The following is a 19,680-nucleotide window of genomic DNA, read 5'->3' on the forward strand; positions in this document are numbered from 1 at the left end:
AAAAGCATTGAGAACATTAGCTTTTTCCACATCCTCTGTCCCTAGGTTGCCTCCCTCATTCAGTAAGGAGCCCACACTTTCCTTGACTTTCTTCTTATTGCCAACGTACCTGAAGAAACCCTTCTTGTTACTCTTAACATCTATTGCTAGCTGCAACTCCAGGTGTGATTTGGCCTTCCTGATTTCACTCCTGCATCCCCGAGCAATATTTTTATACTCTTCCCTGGTCATTTGTCCAATCTTCCACTTCTTGTAAGCTGCTTGTTTGTGTTTAAGATCAGCAAGGATTTCACTGTTAAGCCAAGCTGGTCGCCTGCCATATTTACTATTCTTTCCACACATCGGGATGGTTTGTCCCTGTAACCTCAATAAGGATTCTTTAAAATGCAGCCAGCTCTCCTGGACTCCTTTCCCACTCATGTTATTCTCCCAGGGGATCTTGCCCATCAGTTCCCGGAGGGAGTCAAAATCTGCTTTTCTGAAGTCCAGGGTCCGTATTCTGCTGCTCTCCTTTCTTCCTTGTGTTAGGATCCTGAACTCGACCATCCCATGGTCACTGCCTCCCAGGTTCCTATCTGCTTTAGCTTCCCCCACTAATTCTTCCCGGTTTGTGAGCAGCAGGTCAAGAAGAGCTCCGCCCCTAGTTGGTTCCTCCAGCACTTGCACCAGGAAATTGTCCCCTACCCATTCCAGAAACTTCCTGGATTGTCTGAGCACCGCTGTATTGCTCTCCCAGCAGATATCAGGGTGATTGAAGTCTCCCATGAGAACCAGGGCATGCGATCTAGTAACTTCTGCGAGTTGCCGGAAGACAGCCTCGTCCACCTCATCCCCCTGGTCCGGTGGTCTATAGCAGACTCCCACCACGACATCACCCTTGTTGCTCACACTTCTAAACTTAATCCAGAGACTCTCAGGTTTTTCTGCAGTTTCATACTGGAGCTCTGAGCAGTCATACTGCTCCCCTACATACAGTGCAACTCCCCCCCACCCCTTTTCTGCCCTGCCTGTCCTTCCTGAACAGTTTATAACCATCCATGACAGTACTCCAGTCATGTGAGTTATCCCACCAAGTCTCTGTTATTCCAATCACGTCATAATTCCTTGACGGTGCCAGGACTTCCAGTTCTCCCTGCTTGTTTCCCAGGCTTCTTGCATTTGTGTATAGGCCCTTGAGATAACTCGCTGTTTGTCCTGCTTTCTTAGTATGAGGCAGGAGCCCTCCCCTTTTGCGCTCTCCTGCTTGTTCTTCCTCCCGGTATCCCACTTCCCCACTTACCTCAGGGCTTTGGTCTCCTTCCCCCAGTGAACCTAGTTTAAAGCCCTCCCTAGGTTAGCCAGCCTGCTTGCGAAGATGCTCTTCCCTCTCTTTGTTAAGTGGAGCCCGTCTCTGCCTAGCACTCCTCCTTCATGGAACACCATCCCATGGTCAAAGAATCCAAAGCCTTCTCTCCGACACCACCTGCGTAGCCATTCGTTGACTTCCACGATTCGACGGTCTCTACCCAGGCCTTTTCCTTCTACGGGGAGGATGGATGAGAACACCACATGCACCCTCAAACTCCTTTTATCCTTCTTCCCAGAGCCACGTACTCTGCAGTGATCCGCTCAAGGTCATTCTTGGCAGTATCATTGGTGCCCACGTGGAGAAGCAGGAAGGGGTAGCGATCCGAGGGCTTGATGAGCCTCGGCAGTCTCTCTGTCACATCATGAATCCTAGCTCCTGGCAAGGAGCAGACTTCTCGGTTTTCCCGGTCGGGGCAGCAGATAGATGACTCAGTCCCCCTGAGGAGAGAGTCCCCAACCACCACCACCCGCCTCCTTCTCTTGGGAGTGGTGGTCGTGGAACCCCCAACCCTAGGACAGTGCATCTCATACCTTCCAATCGGTGGTGTCTCCTTCTGCTCCCTTCCCTCAGATGTATCATCTGGTCCCCTCTCCACATTAGTACTTGTGGAGAGAACATGAAAATGGTTGCTTACCTATATCTGCCCTGCTGGTACATGGACACTCCCCTTTCTTCTTCTGGAGGTCACATGCTGCCAAATTTCTTCACCATCCTCCTGTCCCCTCTGTGCAGCCTGCTCTGAATCTTCAGAACGTTGTGCCCGTAGAAGCATATCCTGACGTCTGTCCAGGAAATCTTCAGTTTCTCTTATGCAACGCAGGGTTGCTCCAGACCTTGAACCTTCTCTTTCAATATGGAGACCAGCTTGCACTTCGTACAGACAAAGTCGCTTCTGTCCTGGGGAAGAAAGACAAACATGGCACATCCAGTGCAGGTCACAACAGCTGAACACTCCCCATCCATATTACCGTCCTTCTACGAGCTCACTCAGGAGTTGTAGTAACTAGACTGAGAAGCCGGCCAGATGTAAGCCTCAGTGGGCTCTCCCCAGGCAAACTCCCTCTGTTAGCCGCTCTGCTGGTCGCTGCTCTGCTGGTTCACAGCTGACTGGCTTTTTATGCAGTCAGGCCCACTCAAGGCTCACCTGGAACAAAGCGCTCCCAATTCACACTTTTCAAACCACCAATCAAGCACACGGTCAAACTGTCCCCACAACAAACATTGCGGTTCTTGCAATTTTGGGATTTTTTACCAGTCTCATGAAAACAACTGGTGACTTTTTCCTTATCCAGAATGGCTGCCCTCTCCCATTGCTGTCCATGGGGCTGACACCGGCAAGGTGGATGCCATTTCCCTGTGCTCCCTCGGCAAGGGGAAGGGAGGTGCCCTTAACAAAGATAGCTGCCTCCTCCCACCGTGTGCAGTAAGGCTGAAGCCACCATCACGGGCAAAATGGTGCCACTCCATGGATTGGGGGCTGGAGAGGGCATGGGGCTGTGAGGAGCAGCAGAGACCCTGGGAAAGGGGGCTGGGAGAGTAGGCACCAGATTTAGGGGCTGCAGAGGAATCCAGTGCGTGGGGGCAGGACAGGATGGAGCAGGGGAAGGCAGGACAGAAATGGTGGAGAGGGGAGAAGTTCCCGACTCCATTTAGTGTCTCCGGTTTCCCTTTTGACTAATCAGGAGTCACTTCACTAAGGAGAAACGGCGCGTCCCGTACCGTGGGACGTAGCAGGGGAGCACTCTGGGCCGAGCACGCTCCCTAGTACAAATGACACACAATGAGGCACGGCCCGTAGTGAAAGGCCTGGAGCACGAGCTGCAGGGGAGAAGCAATAATCGTTCTGAAGGAAGAAACCAGCACAAGAGAGCAAGTCCCGCATGAGCTAATGCAGAGCCTGTGCAGGAAGGGGTGACCCAGAGGCCAAGCAGCCTCAGCCCAACTGGCTGGAGCCAACTCAGGACGGCTTGCACAGCTAACCAAGATGAAGGCAAGTGTCTTCGTGAGCATGCTCGGTAGAGGTTAAAAATAGCACTATAAAAGAAAGTTCCAATAGGACAGTATAAAAGGCAGACAATCAACAAGCAGTTAAACAGTCAGGAGCCAGCAAGACGAGCTGCTGGAAAAGCAAGAAGCAACGCTGCAAGGGTAGCCCAGCGAGAGACGATGCTGAGCGGGAGCTAGGCAGGCTGCAACAGTCGCAGAAACAAGCAGCAGTGACAGTAGCCAAAGCACCGGAATCAACAGATGGTGTAAGCTTGTTCCCCTGAACTAGGGCAGAAGTATAGCATAGGGGGTGTGTGTGTGTGTGTGTGTGTGTGAAGTGATTTTCCTACTTAAAACAAAGTATTTCTGAGAATTGCTGTCAATGATCTGTCCCAGACTGATTCCCCGGGGAAGAGCACATCACTGTACGCTACTGTCATTTTAAATGCTCTTTAATTTACGATAAGGGATTTGTGTCTAATTCATGCTTTTAGATGCTTTTACATACTGTGGTATGTAACCTCTTGTTTAAATCAGCCTCGTACCAGACGACTGGAGAATAGCTAATGTGACGTTGTGACAAAGTGGGAGGTTTTTCCTTTATGTTTCGCATGAATACTGTCCTTGCCTCACTTTCCCCTGTGTATTACACAAATGCCTACGTGGTGGGACAAGGGCGTGTGATTTTTGCAGAGACCCTAGTGGGCAGGTGTGGCTGGCTGCCTGCGCACAGATAATGACCGGACACTCTGTAACCTGGCAACTAATGGCCCAGGACCCTCTACCAGGAGCCAGCCAGCTGCAACAAGTTGGAACAAGGAGAGAGGTGGAGGCCAGATGACCTGATTCCCCGGGAAAGAGACAATGGATGGAGAAGGGGCAATGGGTGTGTCGGAGGCTGGGCAGTCATCGGCTGGGGGACTGAAGAGGGGAGAGCCCAGGGTTTGGGGCTCAGGATCCCCCATCCCAGGAGGGACTTTGCTGAATATTCCTGCTTTCTGTGCTAACAAGCTCTGTTCTACGCTTTGCTCCTGGTGACTAATAAAACTTCTGTGTTACACGCTGGCTAAGAGTCACTGCTGACTGCAGAGTAGGGAGCAGGGCCCTTTGGGGGAGTAGAAGGCTTCCCCAGGTGTCCCATCCGGGGGGACTCACTGCAGGGAGGTCATGGAGCGAACAGGGAGCTGAACGCTCTGAGGTCAGACCCAGGAAGCTCTGAAGCCGAGGAGGCTTCTTGCCCTGATGAAAGTGTGCCCAGAGGGGAGACGCTGCCCCAGAGTCCTGCCTGCCTTCATTCAGAGCAGCTCCAGAGCAATTACAGGCTGGTAAGCCTGACTTCAGTACCGGACAAATTGGCTGAAACTATAGTAAAGAGCAGAATTATCAGGCACACAGATGAACATGATTTGTTGGGGAAGAGTCAACATGGCTTCTGTAAAGGGAAATCCTGCCTCACCAAACTACTAGAATTCTTTGAGGGGGTCAACAAGCATGTGGACGAGGGTGATCCAGTGGATATAGTGTACTTGGCCTTTGAGAAAGCCTTGGTCCCTTGGTTTGACAAGGTCCCTCACCAAAGGCTCTTAAGCAAAGTAAGCTGTCATGGGATAAGAGGGAAGGTCCTCTCATGGATCAGCAGCTGGTTAAAAGACAGGAGACAAAGGGTGGGAATAAATGGTCAGTTTTCAGAATGGAGAGAGGTAAATAGTGGTGTCCCCCAGGGGTCTATACTGGGGCCAGTCCTATTCAACATACTCATAAATGATCTGGAAAAAGGGGTAAACACTGAGGTGGCAAAATTTGCAGATGATACAAAACTACTCAAGATAGTTAAGTCCAAAGCAAACTGTGAAGAGCTACAAAAGGATCTCACAAAACTGGGTGTCTGGGCAACCAAATGGCAGATGAAATTCAATGTTGATAAATGCAAAGTAATGCACATTGGAAAACATAATCCCAACTATACATATACAATGACGGGGTCTAAATTAGCTGTTACCACCCAAGAAAGATCTTGGAGTCATTGTGGAGAGTTCTCTGAAAACATCCACTCACTGTGCAGCCGCAGCCAAAAAACGAACAGAAAGTTGGGAATCATTAAGAAAGGGATAGAGAATAAGACTGAAAAGATCATGTTGCCTCTGTATAAATCCATGGTACGTCCACACCTTGAATACTGCGTGCAGATGTAGCCACCCCATTTCAAAAAAGATCTATTGGAATTGGAAACGTTTCAGAAAAGGGCAACAAAAATGATTCGGGGTCTGGAACAGCTGCCATATGAAGAGAGGCTAATAAGACTGGGACTTTTCAGCATGGAAAAGTGACGACTAAGGGGGATATGATAGAGGTCTATACAATCATGACTGGTGTGGAGAAAGTAAATAAGGAAGTGTGATTTACCCTTTCACATAACACAAGAGCAAGGGGTCACCCAGTAAAAGTAACAGGCAGCAGGTTTAACACAAACAAAAGGAAGTATTTTTTCACACAACACACAGTAAACCTGTGGAATTGTTTGCCAGAGGATGTTGTGAAGGCCAAGACACTCATAGGGTTCAAGAAGGAACTAGATAAGTTCCTGGAGGACAGGTCCATCAATGGCTGTTAGCCAGGATGGACAGGGATGGTGTCCCTAGCCTCTGTTTTCCAGAAGCTGGGAATGGGCGATGGGATGGATGACTTGACGATTCCCTTTTCTGTTCATTCCCTCTGGGGCCCCTGGCATTGGCCGCTGTCGGCAGACAGGACGCTGGCTAGGTGGACCTTTGGTCTGACCCAGTCTGGCCGTTCTTATGTTCTTGAAACAGTGGTGGCAGGATGGGGGGAGAGGAGGGGAGTGGAGGGAGATCTGGAGCAGTGGGGGCAGTATGGGGGATGGGGACGGGCAGGGGGCCCGGAGCGGGATGGGTAGGGGGCCCAGAGCAGTGGGAGGCCTGGAGCAGTGGGGCAGGGCAGGGGGAGGGTCGGGAGGGGCCCAGAGTAGTGGGGGCAGGATGGAGGGGAGGGGAGGGACAGGGGGCCCAGACCAGTGGGGCTGGGCAGAAAGGGGGAGGTGCTGCCTAGTCTCAGGCCGGGGGCAGCGGGTGTCAGGGAACGTTGCTTCTTGCCAAAGGCCAGCCCAGCCCCACGGCAGCTGTTCTGTGGGGCTGGCGCTGAGGGGACCGTCAGGGCACGTTACCGTTCTGTGCCGTGTGTGCGACTCGCCCGCCCGGTGCCCTGAGGGCCGTGGCCAGGGCCATGGTGCTGCGTCGGGATGTCGGCGGGTCCCAGCCTGACTCTTATCACAGGACTAAGCGGGAGGGGAAGGCTGGCCAGTGCTGGGAGACGGCCGGCAGTTCCCTGGGCTCCGGGCTGGTTCAAGGAGAACTTTGAATCTCTGACGGGGTCCCGCTTGCAGAGATCCCCGGGGTTGGCTTTTCTTAAGAGCGACATGGAATCAGATTGGTGGATCAAGGGTAATCAATGGGACACAGTAATGCCAGGGTACAGAATGTCTCAGAAGGACAGAGCAGGTCGTGCAGGTGGGGGAGTGGCACTATATGTGAAAGAAAGCGTAGAATCAAATGAAGTAAAAATAGTAAATGAATCAAACTGTACCATAGAACCTCTATGGATAGAAATTCCATGCTCTAATAAGAAGAATAGAGCAGTAGGGATATATTACCGACCACCTGACCAGGATGGTGAGAGTGACTGTGAAATGCTCAGGGAGATTAAAGAGGCTATAAAAATAAAAAACTCCATAATAATAATGGGGGATTTCAACTATCCCCATACTGACTGGGTACATGTCACCTCAGGACGGGATGCAGAGATAAAGTTTCTTGGCACCTTAAATGACTGATTCTTGGAGCAGCCAGTCCTGGAACCCACCAGAGGAGAGGCCATTCTTGAGTCAGTCCTCAGTGGAGCACAGGATCACGTCCAAGGGGTGAATATAGCTGACCCGCTTGGTAATAGTGAGCATAATATAATTAAATTTAACATCCCTGTGGTGAGGGGAACACCATAGTGGCCCAAGATTGTAGGATTTAATTTCAGAAAGGGGAACTATGCAAAAATGGGGAGGTTAGTTAAACAGAAATTAAAAGGTAGAGCACCCAAAGTGAAATCCCTGCAAGCTGCATGGAAACTTTTCAAAGACAACATAATGGAGGCTCATCTTAAATGTCTACCCCAAATTAAAAAACACAGTAAGAGAAACAAAAACGTGCCACTGTGGCTAAAAAACAAAATAAAGGAAGTGGTTAGAGGCAAAAAGTCATCTATAAAAAAGTGGAAGTTAAATTCTAGTGAGGAAAATAGAAAGGCGCACAAACTCTGGCAAGTGAAGTGTAAAAACAGAATTGGGAAGTCTGAAAAAGAATTTGAAGAACAGTTAGCCAAAGACTCAAAGAGTAACAGCAGAAAATTTTAAGAAAATTAGAAGCAGGAAGCCTGCTAAACAACCAGTGGGGCCACTGGACAATCGAGACGCTAAAGGAGCACTCAGGGAAGATTAAGCAATTGCAGAGAAAGTAAATGAATCTTTGCATGGCTGAGGGTGTGAGGGAGATTCTCAAACCTGAACCATTCCTTTTAGGTGATAAATCTGAGGAACTGTCCCCGATTGAGGTGTCATTAAAGGAGATTGTGGAACAAATTGCTAATCTAAACAGTAATAAGTCACAGGACCAGATGGGATTCACCCAAGAGTTCTGGAGGAACTCAAATGTGAAATTGCAGGACTGCTAACTGCCGTCTGCAACCGATCGTTTCAATCCGCTTCTGCACCAGCTGACTGGAGCAACCTAGGAAGGTAGCGAGACCTGAGCCAGGAGAGATCAACTCTGAAGGTACAGGCAGCAGCAGCAAACTGAGAAAGCATCTAAAGGAAAAAACTTAACTGGTATGTACAAATATTTGAGAAAGAAGGGTCTACTTTTAGGTATGAGTGTGGCGTGTGGTTCCGTGGGTCAAAGCAGTCGGGAACCTGCACAGTTGAGAACCGCGCCCCTGGATTTTATCCTGGCTCTGAGAGGAGAGTGGGGGTAGTTACATGCTCTTGTAAACCCCGAATTTGTTCCCCCAGTATCCGTTGCGTTTGTGTGCATGCCAGACGGATAGCGGGAGTGCCCTTTTTGGCTGCAATTGACTGTTTTTGGGCAACTCCATGTGTTAATGCATCAATTCTAGACATTAACCTGCTTAATTTCGGATTTTTACTTTTAAATTCTTTTTCATTCACTCCCCTGCGATTGAGTCGCAGTGTCTGTTTTCTAATGTGCTTTGTGAACTGTTTCATTTTTTCCTTTATTTGATTTACCAATTCAGTGAAAGTATTGTGTGCCACTTTTTTCATCTGACAGGTTTCAGAGTAACAGCCGTGTTAATCTGTTTTCGCAAAAAGAAAAGGAGTACTTGTGGAACCTTAGAGACTAACTAATTTATTTGAGCATAAGCTTTCGTGAGCTACAGCTCACTTCATCGGATGCATACTGTGGAAAGTGTAGAAGATCTTTTTATATACACACAACGCATGAAAAAATACCTCCCCCCACCCCACTCTCCTGCTGGTAATAGCTTATCTAAAGTGATCACTCTCCTTACAATGTGTATGATAATCAAGGTGGACCATTTCCAGCACAAATCCAGGGTTTAACAAGAACGTCGGGGGGGGGGGGGAGAGGGTGGAGGGAAAAACAAGGGGAAATAGGTTACCTTGCATAATGACTTAGCCACTTCCAGTCTCTATTCAAGCCTAAGTTAATTGTATCCAATTTGCAAATGAATTCCAATTCAGCAGTCTCTCGCTGGAGTCTGGATTTGAAGTTTTTTTGTTGTAATATCACAACTTTCATGTCTGTAATCGCATGACCAGAGAGACTGAAGTGTTCTCCAACTAGTTTATGAATGTTATAATTCTTGACATCTGATTTCTGTCCATTTATTCTTTTATGTAGAGACTGTCCAGTTTGACCAATGTACATGGCAGAGGGGCATTGCTGGCACATTATGGCATAGATCACATTGGTGGATGTGCAGGTGAACGAGCCTCTGATAGTGTGGCTGATGTGATTAGGCCCTGTGATGGTGTCCCCTGAATAGATATGTGGGCACAGTTGGCAACAGGCTTTGTTGCAAGGGTAGGTTCCTGGGTTAGTGGTTCTGGTGTGTGGTATGTGGTTGCTGGTGAGTATTTGCTTCAGGTTGGGGGACTGTCTGTAGGCAAGGGCTGGCGTGTCTCCCAAGATTTGTGAGAGTGTTGGGTCATCCTTCAGGATAGGTTGTAGATCCTTAATAATGCGTTGGAGGGGTTTTAGCTGGGGGCTGAAGGTGATGGCTAGTGGCGTTCTGTTATTTTCTTTGTTAGGCCTGTCCTGTAGTAGGTGACTTCTGGGAAATCTTCGGGATCTATCAATCTGTTTCGTCACTTCCGCAGTTGGGTATTGTAGTTGTAAGAATGCTTGATAGAGATCTTGTAGGCGTTTGTCTCTGTCTGAGGGATTGGAGCAAATGCAGTTGTATCGTAGAGCTTGGCTGTAGACGATGGATCGTGTGGTGTGGTCAGGGTGAAAGCTGGAGGCATGTAGGTAGGCATAGCGGTCAGTAGGTTTCCGGTATAGGGTTGTGTTTATGTGACCATTGCTCATTATCCAGGAAGTGGATCTCTTGTGTGGACTGGTCCAGGCTGAGGTTGATGGTGGGATGGAAATTGTTGAAATCATGGTGGAATTCCTCAAGGACTTCTTTTCCTTGGGTCCAGATGATGAAGATGTCATCAATATAGCGCAAGTAGAGTAGGGGAGTTAGGGGACGAGAGCTGAGGAAGTGTTGTTCTAAATCAGCCATAAAAATGTTGGCATAGTGTGGGGCCATGCGTGTACCCATAGCAGTGCCGCTGATTTGAAGGTATACATTGTCCCCAAATGTGAAATAGTTATGGGTGAGGACAAAGTCACAAAGTTCAGCCACCAGGTTAGCAGTGACATTATCGGGGATAGTGTTCCTGACGGCTTGTAGTCCATCTTTGTGTGGAATGTTGGTGTAGAAAACTTCTACATCCATAGTGGCCAGGATGGTGTTATCAGGAAGATCACCGATGGATTGTAGTTTCCTCAGGAAGTCAGTGGTGTCTCGAAGGTAGCTGGGAGTGCTGGTAGCATAGGGCCTGAGGAGGGAGTCTACATAGCCAGACAATCCTGCTGTCAGGGTGCCAATGCCTGAGATGATGGGGCGCCCAGGATTTCCAGGTTTATGGATCTTGGCTGGCAGATAGAATATCCCAGGTCAGGGTTCCAGGGGTGTGTCTGTGCGGATTTGATCTTGTGCTTTTTCAGGGAGTTTCTTGAGCAGATGGTGTAGTTTCTTTTGGTAACTCTCAGTGGGATCAGAGGGTAATGGCTTGTAGAAAGTGGTGTTGGAGAGCTGCCGAGCAGCCTCTTGTTCATATTCCGACCTATTCATGATGACAACAGCACCTCCTTTGTCAGCCTTTTTGATTATGATGTCAGAGTTGTTCCTGAGGCTGTGGATGGCATTGTGTTCTGCACGGCTGAGGTTATGGGGCAAGTGATGCTGCTTTTCCACAATTTCAGCCCGTGCACGTCGGCGGAAGCACTCTATGTAGAAGTCCAGTCTGCTGTTTCAACCTTCAGGAGGAGTCCACCCAGAATCCTTCTTTTTGTAGTGTTGGTAGTGAGGCCTCTGTGGATTAGTATGTTGTTCAGAGGTATTTTGGAAATATTCCTTGAGTCGGAGACGTCGAAAATAGGATTCTAGGTCTCCATAGAACTGTATCATGTTCGTGGGGGTGGAGGGGCAGAAGGAGAGGCCCCGAGATAGGACAGCTGCTTCTGCTGGGCTGAGAGTATAGTTGGATAGATTGACAATATCGCTGGGTGGGTTGAGGGAACCATTGCTGTGGCCCCTTGTGGCATGTAGTAGTTTAGAAAGTTTAGTGTCCTTTTTCTTTTGTAGAGAAGCAAAGTGCATGTTGTAAATGGCTTGTCTAGTTTTTGTAAAGTCCAGCCACAAGGAAGTTTGTGTGGAAGGCTGGTTTTTTATGAGAGTATCCATTTTTGAGAGCTCATTCTTAATCTTTCCCTGTTTGCTGTAGAGGATGTTGATCAGGTGGTTCCGCAGTTTCTTTGAGAGCGTGTGGCACAAGCTGTCAGCATAGTCTGAGTGGTATGTAGATTGTAATGGATTTTTTATCTTCAGTCCTTTTGGTACGATGTCCATCTGTTTGCATTTGGAAAGGAAGATGATGTCTGTCTGTATCTGTACAAGTTTTTTCATGCAGTTGATAGATTTCCACTCCATACGGCTAAATGCAGAGCCTTGCATAATGACAGGTTTCAGAGTAACAGCCGTGTTAGTCTGTATTCGCAAAAAGAAAAGGAGTACTTGTGGCACCTTAGAGACTAACCAATTTATTTGAGCATAAGCTTTCGTGAGCTACAGCTCACTTCATTGGATGTATACTGTGGAAAGTATAGAAGATCTTTTTATATACACACAAAGCATGAAAGAATACCTCCCCCCACCCCACTCTCCTGCTGGTAATAGCTTATCTAAAGTGACCACTCTCCTTACAATGCGTATGATAATCAAGGTGGGCCATTTCCAGCACAAATCCAGAGTTTAACAAGAACGTCGGGGGGTGGGGGGTGGGGAGGAAAAAACAAGGGGAAATAGGTTACCTTGCATAATGACTTAGCCACTCCTAGTCTCTATTCAAGTCTAAATTAATAGTATCCAATTTGCAAATGAATTCCAATTCAGCAGTCTCTCGCTGGAGTCTGGATTTGAAGTTTTTTTGTTGTAATATCGCAACTTTCATGTCTGTAATCGCATGACCAGAGAGATTGAAGTGTTCTCCGACTGGTTTATGAATGTTATAATTCTTGACATCTGATTTGTGTCCATTTATTCTTTTACGTAGAGACTGTCCAGTTTGACCAATGTACATGGCAGAGGGGCATTGCTGGCACATGATGGCATAGATCACATTGGTGGATGTGCAGGTGAACGAGCCTCTGATAGTGTGGCTGATGTGATTAGGCCCTGTGATGGTGACCCCTGAATAGATATGTGGGCACAGTTGGCAACAGGCTTTGTTGCAAGGATAGGTTCCTGGGTTAGTGGTTCTGTTGTGTGGTGTGTGGTTGCTGGTGAGTATTTGCTTCAGACTGGGGGGCTGTCTGTAGGCAAGGACTGGCCTGTCTCCCAAGATTTGTGAGAGTGTTGGGTCATCCTTCAGGATAGGTTGTAGATCCTTAAATAATGCGTTGGAGGGGTTTTAGTTGGGGGCTGAAGGTGACGGCTAGTGGCGTTCTGTTATTTTCTTTGTTGGGCCTGTCCTGTAGTAGGTGACTTCTGGGAACTCTTCTGGCTCTATCAATCTGTTTCTTCACTTCCGCAGGTGGGTATTGTAGTTGTAAGAATGCTTGATAGAGATCTTGTAGGCGTTTGTCTCTGTCTGAGGGGTTGGAGCAAATGCGGTTGTATCGCAGAGCTTGGCTGTAGACGATGGATCGTGTGGTGTGGTCAGGGTGAAAGCTGGAGGCATGTAGGTAGGAATAGCGGTCATTAGGTTTCCGGTATAGAGTGGTGTTTATGTGACCATCGTTTATTAGCACTGTAGTGTCCAGGAAGTGGATCTCTTGTGTGGACTGGACCAGGCTGAGGTTGATGTCAGATGTCAAGAATTATAACATTCATAAACCAATCGGAGAACACTTCAATCTCTCTGGTCATGCGATTACAGACATGAAAGTTGCGATATTACAACAAAAAACTTCAAATCCAGACTCCAGCGAGAAATTGTTGAATTGGAATTCATTTGCAAATTGGATACAATTAACTTAGGCTTAAATAGAGACTGGGAATGGCTAAGTCATTATGCAAGGTAACCTATTTCCCCTTGTTTTTTCCTAGCCCCCCCCCCCCCCCATCAGACGTTCTTGTTAAACCCTGGATTTGTGCTGGAAATGGCCCACCTTGATTATCATACACATTGCAAAGGGGGTAGGAGCATTTTAGGGCTGTGTAGCTTCTTTTGATTTTTTTAACTTTCTTTGTTACTGTTACTTGCTCCACCAATTTTGTGGCATGTTGTTTTAACCATTTAACAGCCATGGTTATAGTTTGCAATATTTTACATTTTAAGGCTACAGTCTCTGCCCTAGCCTTACAAATTTCATTACATGTTTCTTCCCCATTATATTTTTTAAATGTTGTGGGGATTTGCAGGGAGGGGTTACGGGGGTTCCCTAGCTCATGGTTTTCTGTTATGTTAGATCGTGATTCCTACAGTGGACAGCTCGCTTACTTACCAGATCAGCAGTCGGGGTCACCAATGTTGTCAGACGCCACCGGTGTGGTGCTCTGCTCTGTCCAATGTTGATAACAGTCGGCTGCATGCGTGTTCCCTCTGTGTGCTGCCCCAGCTCTGCGCAGAAGGCTGGCACAGCAGACTCCGAGAGAAGCCCCAATGACCACAGATCTGGTAAGGTACGAAGGCCCCCGGCCCTGTTTATTGTCAAACGAAACACAGTCTCTAGCTCCCGGGATCAGATGTCTACAGTTCTGCTAGTACATATGTGCTCCTTGACAATGGACCGGCTCGGTCAGTGGCGGGACACTCCACTGCCCCCTAGGCCGGACAGAGACACCGCCCCAGGGATGCATCTTATACACAGGTGCAAACACGCCACCCATCACTCCTGCCATACCGAGGTGCAGCCCCTCTACGTAACAAGGTACAGCCTCCTACGCAGTAAGGTACTACCCCTCTACGTAACAAGGGGCCGCCTCTCACCTTGTACCTGTTGGTTTGAACAAAACAACCCCATCCATCATATTGTCCTTCTGACCCTGTCTTTAGGAGGGGTCGCCTGTTCCTTGTTATCTCTGGGGAATGTGTTCATACCAGGATGTTCTGATATCTAGTGTCCAGGACCTTTCAGGTATGTATCTTTCTGCAGCATCAGCCCTTTCCTTACCAGCGTCTGTGAGCAGGGCCTGCCTCTGGCTCACAGCTTAACTTTGCTTTATGGCAGCAAAGTCTTGACCATTACTCTAGCTCAGGCCTCAGGCCTCATCCCGGGGCTCTGATACCAAGGGTTTATGTTTCAGGGCCTCATCTTACTACAAGGAGTCCTGCGGAAAGGGATCTGGGGGTCATAGTGGATCACAAGCTAAATATGAGTCAACCCTGTAACGCTATTGCAAAAAGAGCGAACATCATTCTGGGCTGTATTAGCAGGAGTGTATAAGCAAGAGACGAGAAGTAATTCTTCAGCTCTACTCCACGCTGATTAGGCCTCAACTGGAGGATTGTGTCCAGTTCTGGGCGCCATATATCAGGAAAGATGTGGACAAATTGGAGAAAGTCCAGAGAAGAGCGACAAAAATGATGAAAGGACTAGAAAACATGAGCTATGAGGAAAGATGGAAAAAATGGGGATTCTTTAGGCTGCAGAAGAGAAGACTGAGGGGGACATGACATAGTTTTCAAGTATATAAAAGGTTGTTACAAGGAGGAGGGAGAAAAATTGTTTTCCTTAACCTCTGAGGCTAGGACAAGAAGCAATGGGCTTAAAATTGCAGCAAGGGCAGTTTAGGTTGGACATTAGGAAAAACTGCCTAACTGTCAGGGTGGATAAGCTCTGGAATAAATTGCCCGGGGGGGTTGTGGGGTCTCCATCCTTGGGAAGTTTAAGAGCAGGTTGGACAGACCCCTGTCAGGGATGGGCTAGAGAATCCTTAGTCCTGCCGTGAGTGCAGGGAACTGGACTAGACGACCTCTCGAGGCCCTGCCAGTCCTACGGTTCTATTCACAATATTCACACCAGCCCCGCTATCCAATAGGGCATCTTTGGGGCCATTATCTCCCACAATGAGACTTGTCCTAGGCCTCCCATTTGAATCCCACCTTACTCTAGTTACCGTCTCCCATGCCTCAGGACCCATTTCCAGGGGGAGAGACTGGTCATAGAATCATAGAATCATAGAATATCAGGGTTGGAAGGGACCTCAGGAGGTCATCTAGTCCAACCCCCTGCTCAAAGCAGGACCAATCCCCAATCAAATCATCCCAGCCAGGGCTTTGTCAAGCCTGACCTTAAAAACTTCTAGGGAAAGAGATTCCACCACCTCCCTAGCTAACGCATTCCAGTGTTTTACCACCTTCCTGGTGAAAAAGTTTTTCCTAATATCCAACCTAAACCTCCCCCACTGCAACTTGAGACCATTACTCCTTGTTCTGTCCTCTTCTACCACGGAGAACAGTCTAGAGCCATCCTCTTGGGAACCCCCTTTCAGGTAGTTGAAAGCAGCTATCAAATCCCACCTCATTCTTCTCTTCTGAAGACTAAACATCCCCAGTTCCCTCAGCCTCTCCTCATAAGTCATGTGTTCCAGTCCCCTCATCATTTTTGTTGCCCTCCGCTGGACTCTTTCCAATTTTTCCACATCCTTCTTGTAGTGTGGGGCCCAAAACTGGACACAGTACTCCAGATGAGGCCTCACCAATGTCGAATAGAGGGGAACGATCACGTCCCTCAATCTGCCGGCAATGCCCCTACTTATACAGCCCAAAATGCCATTGGCCTTCTTGGCAACAAGGGAACACTGTTGACTCCTATCCAGCTTCTCGTCCACTGTAACCCCTAGGTCCTTTTCTGCAGAACTGCTGCCGAGCCATTCGGTCCCTAGTCTGTAGCGGTGCATGGGATTCTTCCGTCCTAAGTGCAGGACTCTGCACTTGTCCTTGTTGAACCCCATCAGATTTCTTTTGGCCCAATCCTCCAATTTGTCTAGGTCCCTCTGTATCCTATCCCTACCCTCCAGCATATCTACCTCACCTCCCAGTTTAGTGTCATCTGCAAACTTGCTGAGGGTGCAATCCACACCATCCTCCAGATCATTTATGAAGATATTGAACAAAACCGGCCCCAGGACCGACCCTTGGGCCACTCCACTTGATACCGGCTGCCAACTAGACATGGAGCCATTGATCACTACCCGTTGAGCCCGACAATCTAGCCAGCTTTCTATCCACCTTATAGTCCATTCATCCAGCCCATACTTCTTTCACTTGCTGGCAAGAATACTGTGGGAGACCGTGTCAAAAGCTTTGCTAAAGTCAAGGAACAACATGTCCACTGCTTTCCCTTCATCCACAGAGCCAGTTATCTCGTCATAGAAGGCAATTAGATTAGTCAGGCATGACTTGCCCTTGGTGAATCCATGCTGACTGTTCCTGATCACTTCCCTCTCCTCTAAGTGCTTCAGAATTGATTCCTTGAGGACCTGCTCCATGATTTTTCCAGGGACTGAGGTGAGGCTGACTGGCCTGTAGTTCCCAGGATCCTCCTTCCTCCCTTTTTTAAAGATGGGCACTACATTAGCCTTTTTCCAGTTGTCCGGGACTTCCCCGGATCACCATGAATTTTCAAAGATAATGGCCAATGGCTCTGCAATCACATCCGCCAACTCCTTTAGCACTCTCGGATGCAGCTGCTGCTTGTACCTTCAGAGTTGATCTCTCCTGGCTCAGGTCTCGCTAACTTCCTAGGTTGCTCTTCTCCCCCGCCCCCCCCCACCTCTCCTCACTTTGGCTCTCTCTTTGTTTTAAAAGTTAAAAGTTATCGTTTTTATGGAAACCTCCAAAAAATAAAGCAATTAAAAACAGAACAAAACAAGAAACAAAAAGAAAACAAGATAAAAACTTTACTTTATGTAAATCCAGTAAATTAATTATTTTAACCTTCAGGAATGCAACAACTAAAATTATTCCTAACTTTCTTGAAGATATGGTTGCCAAGCAACAAAAATGCACACTCTGTTTCTAGTTCTAACCACTCACTAATATTTAAAACATGAGCTTTTCTTATTTCCATAGAGAAAAGTTTTAAAATAATGTTAAATATAAAGTAATGCAAAATGCCTTGAGTTACTAAATTAATACAACAAATTTTGCAAATAATTATATGAATTTTATCATTTTTTATTAAAAGTTTTAAATAACAAGGTAATAACTTCCCTATTTAAATGTTTAACCCTTTTGTTTATTTTGTATTTTTGTTTGCCTTATTATGTATAGTTATAAATAGAATTCTGGAGCCATTTGTTTTTCATTGTAAGTTAGTCCTGTGTGTCATGTATGTTTTTGTCACGGAGTGTGCGGGAGTCAGGGCCCTGCACCCCCCTCTTCCTGCGATTCCCCGTGACTCTCAGCCAGCCAGTAAAACGGAAGGTTTATTAGACAACAGGAACACAGTCCAGACAGAGCTTGTAGGTACAAACAGGACCCCTCAGTCAGGTCCCTCTGGGGGCAGGGAGCTTAGACCCCAGCCTTGGGGCTCCCTCTGTTTCCCCAGACTGCTCCAAACTGAAACCCCTTCCAGCCGTCTCCCCCAGCCACCCCCCGGCTCCTCCTCCAGCCTTTGTCCAATTTCCCGGGCAGAAGGTGTCACCTGGCCCCACCCCCCTCCTGGCTCAGGTGACAGGCTCAGGTATCGTCCCTCAAGTGAAGTCACCCCTGCTATCCCATCCCCATTGCAGACAGTCCCAATAAAACTCCCCTGTGACATCCCCAGGTCAATCCGCCCCAGCCCCTGTCCATCACAGTTGTATGTTATGTGTATGTGTGTCATGTAACTATTTTTTATTATTTTTATTTTGTTGCAACAAAAATTAATTTTATACCCTTTAAAAATATATGTAGATGTGGTATCACACTATTTTAAGATCATGGTTGGGGTATAATCATAGTATTATTAACACCAATTTTTTTGTGCAAAGTTCAAAAGATTTCAGTTACAAATATATGTACATATATTTCTGCCTCAACAAATAATGCAATTGCAAACAAAAATAATTCTCTTTTATTAATCATAGTTTTGTTTTGTTTTTTATGGGGTTTTTTTATTTGTTATTCAAACACACGTATGCAGCTGCCTGCTATCAACATTTGTCAAGGTTCCCTCCCCACTCTGAACTCTAGGGTACAGATGGGGGGACCCACATGAAAGACCCCCCTAAGCTTATTTCTACCAGCTTAGGTTAAAAACTTCCCCAAGGCACAAATCCTTTCGTGTCCTTGGATGGGTACTGCTGCCACCACCAAGTGAGTTAGACAAAGATTCAGGAAAAGGACCACTTGGAGTTCCTGTTCCCTAAAATATCCCCCCCAACCCCTTCACCCGCTTTCCTGGGGAGGCTTGAGAATAATCTACCAACCAAATAGGTAAACCAGATTCTTAAAAAACAGAACTTTATTATAAAGAAAAAAAAATAAAAGAAGCACCTCTGTAAAATCAGGGTGGAAGGTAACTTTACAGGGTAATCAGATTCAAAACAGAGGATTCCCCTCTAGGCAAAACTTTAAAGTTATAAAAAACAGGGATAAACCTCCCTCTAAGCATAGGAAAAATTCACAAGCTAAAAACAAAAGATAATCTAACATGCCTTGCCTTATTTATTTACTCTTTTTGCAGTATTGAGACTCATTTTAGGATGATTTTAGGAGAAGGAGTTTTCTGACCTGATGCTTCTCTGCTTCCCCAGAGAACACACAACACAGAGCACAAACAAAGCTTTCCCCCCCCCACCCCCGAAGATTTGAAAGTATCTTCTTTCCCCATTGGTCCTTTTGGTCAGGCGCCAACCAGGTTATTTGAGCTTCTTAACCCCTTACAGGTAAGGAGGAATTCTAGGCTACCCTTAGCTGTATCATTAAACAGAGCAAAGCACCACACCGGTAGCGTCTGACAACACTCCTTCCTAGGCAGTCATTTCCCATTTTGTATGTGTGCAACTGATTGCTCCTTCCTAAGTGAAGTACTTTGCATTTGTCCTTATTGAATTTCATCCTATTTACTTCAGACCATTTCTCCAATTTGCCCCAGATCATTTTGAATTTTAATCCTGTCTTCCAAAGCACTTGCAACCCCTCCCAGCTTGGTATCGTCCACTAACTTTATAAGTGTACTCTCTATGCCATTATCGAAATCATTGATGAAGATATGGAACAGACCCAGACCAGAACCAATCCCTGTGGGACCCCACTCGTTATGCCCTTCCAGCATGACTGTGAACCACTGATAACTCCTCTCTGGGAAGGATTTTCCAACCAGTTATGCACCCACCTTATAGTAACTCCATCTAGGTTGCATTTCCCTAGTTTGTGTTTGAGAAGGTCATGCGAGACAGTATCAAAAGCCTCACTAAAGTCAAGATATACCACATCTACCGCTTCCCCTTATCCACAAGGCTTGTTGCCCTGTCATAGAATCATAGAATCATAGAATCACAGAATATCAGGGTTGGAAGGGACCTCAGGAGGTCATCTA

At 47.1% G+C, this 19,680-nt stretch overlaps 1 protein-coding gene across 6 annotated transcripts in view; it reads left to right on the top strand.

Moving 5' to 3' along the window:
* The first annotated feature begins 3,425 nt into the window (after positions 1–3,425).
* Positions 3,426–19,680, top strand: part of LOC114021092 (sphingomyelin phosphodiesterase 5) — a 40,959-nt gene continuing 24,704 nt past the window's right edge. For 3 of the 6 annotated variants that reach the window (XM_043538909.1, XM_043538911.1, XM_043538910.1), the window contains exons 1-2: positions 3,426–3,600; positions 7,920–8,225. The gene's annotated coding sequence lies outside the window, so the exon portion shown is untranslated. The remainder of the gene's footprint in view (positions 3,601–7,919; positions 8,226–19,680) is intronic. The other 3 variants (XM_043538908.1, XM_043538912.1, XM_043538914.1) reach the window with 1 other exon arrangement.

Source organism: Chelonia mydas, chromosome 2, assembly GCF_015237465.2.
Source record: "Chelonia mydas isolate rCheMyd1 chromosome 2, rCheMyd1.pri.v2, whole genome shotgun sequence".
Lineage (NCBI taxonomy): Eukaryota > Metazoa > Chordata > Testudines > Cheloniidae > Chelonia > Chelonia mydas.